Genomic DNA, 8,217 nt, shown 5'->3' with positions numbered 1-8,217 from the left:
TCAAAACCTAAACCAGTTTTATATTTTAAAGAGCTAGTCTTTTGATCCAAAATTTGGTTCAAACTTTTTGTACCTATTTTTCCTTGCAAATAATCAATTCATTTTAAAAGAGTGGTACCGTTTTCACACTCACTATACGTTTGCTTCTTTTGTTTGTGGCAATTTGAGCAAGAAAGAATCACGTGAGTGGAGAAAGTCATTTTTTAACTGTTCAATTCTTGCCATAGCATCTTTCAATTTTAATTCAAGGATTTTACATTTTTCATAGAAAGTTTGTTTAGTAGCACAAACATGTTTTTTTATTTTTATCCTTTTCTGCCTTAAGCTGCTCTAGTGTGGACGCATGCACATCTCTCAGGGAAGTATATTCAGCATAGACAATATCACATTGTTTGCATGAATCATCAGCAGGAATTAGACTTTTAAGCCTAGCATTTTCAGTATGTAAAGATTCAATTAAGATGTCATGTTTAGCAATCTTTTTATTTCTCTTTTCTAGCAATGTGCCAAGTTTAGCAACAGCTTTTAATAAATCATCATAAGAAGGTTCTACCTCATTGTTCTCATCACTTTCAAAGTCGCCATCATCGGTGGAACTTTTGCTGCTTGCCATGAGACACAACCCAATCAAGTCTTGTTTAGTTTTGGGGGTTGCATCTTCCTCACTATCAGTGTCCACATCGCTCAAGTTTACTTGCTCAAGAGCGGAAAGAACACGGTGAACCACCTTGTGATTTGAGTGACCCTTCTTCTTCTTGTTCTCCTTAAAAGTGTGCTTCCTTTTTACAGGTTCTTCCTTCTCCTTTTTTTCCCTTGCTATTCTCAACAAGTACTTTGGGCAGTGAGGATGAATATGATTTGAATCACCACACTCGAAGCACTTTGGAGGGCCACTATTTCCTCTTTTTCTTGATCTTACATTATACAAAGCTCGTGTGAAACGAGTAGAGAGAAGTGACAATTCATATTCTGGGAGTTCTTCTATCTATTCATCGGTTAGTGATGACAATAAAGACAAGGCATAGCTAGTAGAGGAATTATCATCATGTGACTTGCTAGATCGTGAAGTTAGAGCAACTGATTTTGAACCATGCTTCCTAGCAAGAACATCTAATTCATGAGTTTTCAATTTAGAGTAAAGCACATCTAAAGTAAGAGTACTCATGACTGTGGATTCTCTAATAGAAGTAACTTTCATTTCCCATATAGACATGTCTAAAGCTCCTAGTAATTGTCGAGCATTTTCAGCATCAGTAAAAGTAACATTAACACCATGCAAATTGCTAAGAATCTTATTAAAGCGTGCAAAGAAATCATCAAGTGATTCATCAAGTTTCATTTAAAAACGCATATGTTCTTTCTCATACATATCTTGGCGTACTTCATTTATGGTAGATGAACCCTCGTGATAATCACAAAGTGATTTCCATACCTCATATGCCGATTTGAGATGTACTACATGGTCAAAGTCACTTCTTCCAAGCCCTTGAATGATAATATTCCGTGCCTTGCTATTCGCCTCAACTTGTGGCATGTTTTGTGCAGTCACGGCATCATTCTCAGGAACTTGATAAGGCTTGTAAACCTTTTCCCAAATTGCAAAGCCCTGTGCTTGAATATATGCCACCATCTTTGCCTTTCAGAACTGAAAATCAACACCATCGAAAACACAAGGTTTTGTGAAATATTTATTCGCAGACATGTTTTCTAATCAGCGGTTAAGTCTGATTAGAAAGATAACCCGCTCTGGTACCACTTGTAGGATCGATTCACACTAAAATAGGCAATCAGAGGGGAGGGGTGAATGATTGCGGAAGTCAAAAATAAAATTTAACACTTCGCCCTATGAACTAAGGCCTATTCAAGTTTACTATTCCAGGCAGAACACAACGCCTTCACTAAAATATTCTTGACAGAAATTCATAGCTCTAATTGACTTCAAATTCTTACAGATTAAATTAGATGAAATTCTTGAGCTAACCCAACTGGAATCACGTCAAACAGAGGTCAAGAGCTTGAGATACAAAAATAACAAGTACGCTGTGTCAGGTATTGACGAAAATTAATTAGCAAAAATTATAAGCAACTTCATAGTCCTTAATTGAGATAGAATCAAACTGGAGGACTGCTGCTGTGCTAAGACGGAAATTTATACTTTTAACCCATTTGTGTTTATAGCACAAGCAAAGAAGAGCTCTAAAACATATAACGCACAGACTAATAATTTTACTCGGCACACATAGTTGCTATAAATATTCAACCAGGACAAAGATGACAAACTGTTATACTACCAAGCCTAATACCAGCGGATCAGTTTGCAAACATTGATCTTTATTACTCTAGAATGTTTACAAGATGCATCACACAAGCATCCTCACAAGGATTTCTCTCAAATCCCTAAGCCCTAAAACAGCCGCCACTGCAACTGCCTTCCTGCTCGTCGCTCTCTTTTTTACACACCAGCAAGAGCACCTAGGCATCCTCTTTTATTTCCCAGAGCCAAGTCCGAACCGGCCCTTGGCCTTCTGGCTACACAGCCAAGTCCAAATTGGCAGCATCTCCCTTGATGCTAGAAGCCAACCGTTGCCAGCATCTCCTTTCATTTGTGCTAGAGGCCAACGTTGGCAGCATCTCTGGAAGCTAGCGCAAAACTCCTCTCCTTTCTTCATACTCATGCATTGGCAGCTTTCTTCGTACTCATACATTGGCAGCATCTCCCTTCGGCAGCATCCTCTTTCATTTTCCTTAGAAGCCAACGTTGGCAGCATCTACAGCAAAAAAACAAAGCTCCACAACAGCCCAAGCATGCATGCATGGCCAGCGGCGAATCCAGGAAATATTTTAGGGGGGACTGAACAACACTGCTGCTCGATCTTAAGTCTCAGCCCCTCCTACACTATAGAACTTTGCCTAAAAATTCATAAGGGCTCTACAGTAATTTGCACTGTTTCGGTTTGGGTAGGGAGGGCTTGACTTGAGCGCCCCCCCCCCCCCCCCCCCCCCCCGCCCCACCGTTAGATCCGCCCCTGTGCATGGCTATCAAGCGCCAATACCGGCCATGCACCACACGCATACACCATCATGCATGTGCACGCATGTCTATCTCCTTGCCTGCACTCACGGTCATGCTCCCATGCATTCCTTGCATATCCATGTATCGTGACTGCCAATCATCATCACATCGTAGCCTGTACATACGTCTCCCGAGATCATCTTCACGTACACTGTTCTTTTACATCCCGCGTAACATCCTTGACCGATAGGACCTCAGTTCCTTCCTAAACTTAGTCTTGAAACATCGGTTCTACATGAACCAGTTCCAGTCCGTCACCGACAACATTCCGCATGAAGCAACACCTGCACATGAATAAATATGAAACCACGTACGAGCACAAGTCCATGACTTGACTCAATTAGTCCACACCACACCACTCATATGACGATATTAAACGGTACCATGACTACATTGTTATGAAAGAAACCATACGCTCCACAACAATATTTTATCAGCCAATTATATTATGTCATTATATTAGTCACTTTGCAATTACCAATTTAATGTCAGCCAATTTTTCATCACATGATCTCACGGGAACCTCTCTGGAAGTGATCGGACTCTGGGAAAGTTGAGTCCGGTCATAGGAGAAAGGGGAGTCCGGTTAGTTGTGCAGAGACACGTTGGTGACCGGACTCGGCCTCGGCGCGTCCGGCCGCTGGACCTAGGCACGTCCGGTCAGGAGTATGCATGCACGGGAGCTAGCCGTTGGCAAGCAATAGTCATCTTCGAACAGTGAGGCTACACGGTTGCATCTTAGTGATCGGACTCTGGACTGGACTCTAGGGTGAGTTCGGTCAGCGAGTCTGGTCAGTGCACAGAAATCAAGATGAAGGGGGTAACGGCTATTTTAGTCCTTGAGGCTATAAAAGGAGTGTGTGGCCGGCCTTGGCACATGCTTAGCACACTTGGGACTTAGTTTCCATGCTTAGGGAGTGCTAGGAGAGCCTCTAACTCACTTGTGCACATAGTGGTTGCATCCGATTGTGAGTGAGTGATTCTAGTGCGATTGCATTGCGAGAATTGCATCAAGTGGCACTAGGTCATCGAGTTGCAAGCCGGTGGTGCTTGTTACTCTTAGATGTTGCCACCTCCTAGATGGCTTGGTGGTGGTCTCCATCGAAACACGGAAGGAAGCTTGTGCGGTGCTTCGGAGAAGGATTTGTGAGGGGTACCGTGCTCACCCCGCGGGAGCCACGAAGAGCAACACTAGTAGAGCGTTTCGTTGAGCTACCCTCACTTTTAGGGTAGGTTCTTGCGGTGCCCAACGTGTGGGCTTAGCGGGTGATGCCAATTAGCCGCCGAACCACCAAGTGAGCAGTCGACACAACGGGGGCTAGCTTGGTGGCAACCAAGTGAACCTCAGGATAAAAATCACCGTGTCATCCTTGTCTTCCCGTTAGTTTGCATCCCCTTTACACAAGCTTGTATTTACATTCATATACATTGTTCTTGTGTAGTTGCTCTTGTAATTAGTTAGCTTGTGTAGCTTGCTAGTTACCTTCTTGCTTGTGTAGCATAGAAGTAGCTCCCTTGCGTGACTAATTCGGTTTGAGTAACCTTGTTTGTCGTATTGCTTAGTTTGTGTAGCTAATGAATTTGAGCTCTCTAATTTGGCTTGTGTAGCCTTGTTATTGAACATTGCTAGTAAGCTTAGGAGTTTTGTGCTTTTGCTTACTAGATTATGTAGGAGCTCCCATGGTTGCTTGAGTACTAGTTACATAGGTTTGTGTGACCTTGCAAGCTAGAATTGTTAGGTGAGCTCTAGCTAGCCCGGCACCTTTGTTGCCTATTTAGGACCTTTTTAAGGTGCTTGAGAACATAGATAGGGGTGTAGTCTTGGCTAGAATGATAGTTTTAATTCCGTATTTGTTTCGGTTAGCCGGTATGATTAATTTTAAAAAGGACTATTCACCCCCCTCTAGTCTGCCATCTCAACCCTACAATGACTCTATAACACTGACCGAGACGCTGCCAAGTGGGGCCGACCGGCCCCACCTGCAGGTCGGCCAACCTATGGGCCCCACATGTCGGTCCCTCCTTCGAATGTGGTTCTCCACCGCCTTAAAGATTAAATCTACACCATTACTCAAGGTCGGTTTGATCTGTGGGTCCATGATTGACGTTGCCCCCTATATATAGCCACTAATACCTCCCCTGAGGCATAATCCTCCTCCATCATCAAGAGAGATCATCAAAAGAAGAAGAAGAACCTCATAGCTCCACAAATATTTAGGCATAGCTAGATAAGTTAGATCTAGAGAGAGGCAAGCTTCGCTTGGATTCCTAATTCTATCAAGAGTGTGGCTTGGTAAAGCCTTTTGTATCCTCTCTTGTATCTTTCATTATTCATATGTTTGCTACAATTGCTATGACATTGTTCTTAATACTATTCATGTTCTTAGTTATCATGTTCATCGTCTATTTTGATTATATGCTTAGTATAGCAAGAGTTATCATTATGTTTATGCATATGTTCGCAAAGCGCTCACTCTTATGCACGTGCGGGGTGAGTTGTCGACATTGTGTAAGCGTGGTGCTTATATGTTGTTTACCTGCGGATGCACCCTATATTCTGGGCCATGTGGTAGATCACGAGTGTGACATTCTCGTTTAGTCCTTTGTAGTCCACTCCCCAAATGTAGGTCAAGTAGGATCTAGTTGCGAAGGAAGACAGGCTCTGTTCTTGATCTTCCTTAGTAATATCCCTTATATGTAGATATGAAGTTAATCTTTAGCCATGATTATTAAGTATAATTGTACTAATCAATGTATCCCTTAGGAATTAGTTTCTCTATTGTATCTACTTAGTCTTGCTATTGCTATCATAAGGAGTATTATGAGTGTTCACTTATCATATATTTATCATTCAATATATATATCCTATCTCTTGATTTACCCCTGTTTAGAGTAGAAGGTTGGTTGGTTTATTCGTCCATCATAAGTAAAAGTATGAGTTATCAATATATTTTCTTTGCCGGTCCTTCCCTGAGGTAAAAATATAAATAATGATACCTGAAATACTCCTTAGTGAAATGCTACAATGGTATATTATCTGTGCCCTTGCAGATTCCTTAATATATATATCCTTTCTAAATTACAAGTGTCATTAATAAATACTAACAAAGACCTATTACTTTAAGAGGGCATACAATCTTAAATAAGTTATATGATCTGATTGACCTGATTTCTGGTGAATGGGATGTTTCTAAGCCCTCCCCTGCCCCACCATCTCAGCCCCCTCCTCTCTCGTAACCAGTAGCTCGAATAGTCGGGACTCCTGATCCCTTTGTAAATTAAGGTTTTGTTGATACCTATTCCTCTAGGGTTTGATTTCAGGCGTCATCGACGAGTTGGTGATAATGATAGTGCATTGAAATAAGATCTCTTTGATCCCTCTCAACCTCGATGAGATCGATCTGGTTTCGACAAACTGCTAGTTTTTTTTTAATTTCAATTCAAAAATCCCCATGCAATTCTATTATATAATTTTTCCTTTCAAAATTAAATTCCCATGCAAATCTATTATCTTACTGATTAGGTAAGAGGAGCCACCAACTCTAATGATCTCACAATTAACATGTTAATAGAATTTTGAAATCCAAGTGTCCCTATACTGTTGGCAACTTACCGCCATTGCCATTGTGCAAAAACCGTTAATTCAAAAACTCCTATGCCTATTTTTCTATTAACCATCCATAACGTTATTATTAAAAAAAGGTTTGACGCCAACCATCTTTGTTGCACCTGGTGCATTTAAGAGTTTATTAAAGTTGACTTAAAATAAGAGTTCATATTGCATTTCAAATGATCTTTTGATGTAAAAATATGAGAGGGAGAATATAGATATAGTTCAATAGGAGAAGTTAAAATGGACCAAGTCCATTTTTGGCCCTCATCTCTTGTCTTTTTTTTTTCTTATTTTAACTCCAACTACTAAATCATCTATCTTTAGCACCTCAACTATGAAAACCGTTTAATTTTGACCCTAGAGGCTAGAGCATCTAAAGAACCACTCAGAACTACCTCGGGGGGGGGGGGGGGGGGGGGGGGGAGGGGGCAAAACTAAACGATTTTGATAGTTGATGTGCTAAAGTTAGACAAAGACAAGAGTTGAGGGGCCAAAAATGTACTTTAGTTTTTTAGATATTTATAAAAAAATATGTATTAAATTTCCTTATTGATAAATATTTGTATGTATATTAAAATATTTATCTACACTTTTTTGGATTTTTTTGTTCTGAATACAAATCCAAATTTATCTAATAATATATATGTTTTAAGTTTTCATATTTTAAAATTCTATTTTTTTTAATTGTTTGAACAAAATCGGTTGTACAAATAACCAATTCCAAAGTTATAGTCGATGAGATATACAACTTTGTCAAAAAAAGAGAGAAAAGAAATAGAAAAAATGATTTTGGGCCAAACCTGCATGTTTCTCGGGTGAACTACTCGGCCTCACGGATACTGTACTGAGCTGAACCCGTATTCCAAGAAATCGTCGGTGCAGTGCACAATCTCCTACAACTAAAAACAACAAAGTGTAGACACTTTTTGGTGCGACATTCATTCATCGTCCTGCCTGCCGCCCGTGCGATCTTTCTCCGCGCCCCCTACATCCGTCTTTCTTCCAAGGAAAGAAACGTCGCTCCAAGGAAACAAAACCCGCTCCCGTGATTCTAGCCGCGCCACCACCGCGGCCCTATCGCGCCCACCCTGCGCCCGTGCCCGCCCGCAGAAGGCTGCGCCGCCACCGCCCGCGCCCGCCACAGGCATGCATCCCCGGATGCGACACCAAAGCCGCCGCGCCGCTGGCCCTGCTCCCCGCGACCATGGTGGCGGCGCCCTTCCCCATCCCCTCCGGACGGTGGCCACTACGCCCTTCCCCATCCCGACGGCCTTGCGTGCGTCGATCCATATGGCGCCGCCTCTAGCCCACCGCCGTCTGGCTCCTCGGCAGCGCACGCCCGCCTCCGCCCGTCTCGGTCGCTCCGCCCGCCTCGGCCACGGCGGCGAGGTCCCATGGCCCCTGCCCCTTCGTCCTCGCGTGCTTCTGCACCGGCACCGCACCATCGTCGCCGAGGCGCGGCGGCGCGGCGCGGCCACGCAGCGGCTCCGGCCCGCATCGACTCATCTCAGTCGCCGCGGCATAGCCCCGT

General features: G+C 42.8%; 1 pseudogene; it reads right to left on the bottom strand.

Annotated features, from left to right (window-relative positions):
* Positions 1-277: 277 nt before the first annotated feature.
* On the bottom strand, positions 278-7,948 carry LOC136537019 (uncharacterized; annotated as a pseudogene).
* Between the last annotated feature and the right edge of the window lie 269 nt (positions 7,949-8,217).

Source organism: Miscanthus floridulus, chromosome 2 (genome assembly GCF_019320115.1).
Source record: "Miscanthus floridulus cultivar M001 chromosome 2, ASM1932011v1, whole genome shotgun sequence".
NCBI classification, from domain to species: Eukaryota; Viridiplantae; Streptophyta; class Magnoliopsida; order Poales; family Poaceae; genus Miscanthus; species Miscanthus floridulus.
The sequence above is the reverse complement of the archived record's forward strand: the minus strand, read 5'-3'. Positions and strand labels throughout refer to the sequence as shown.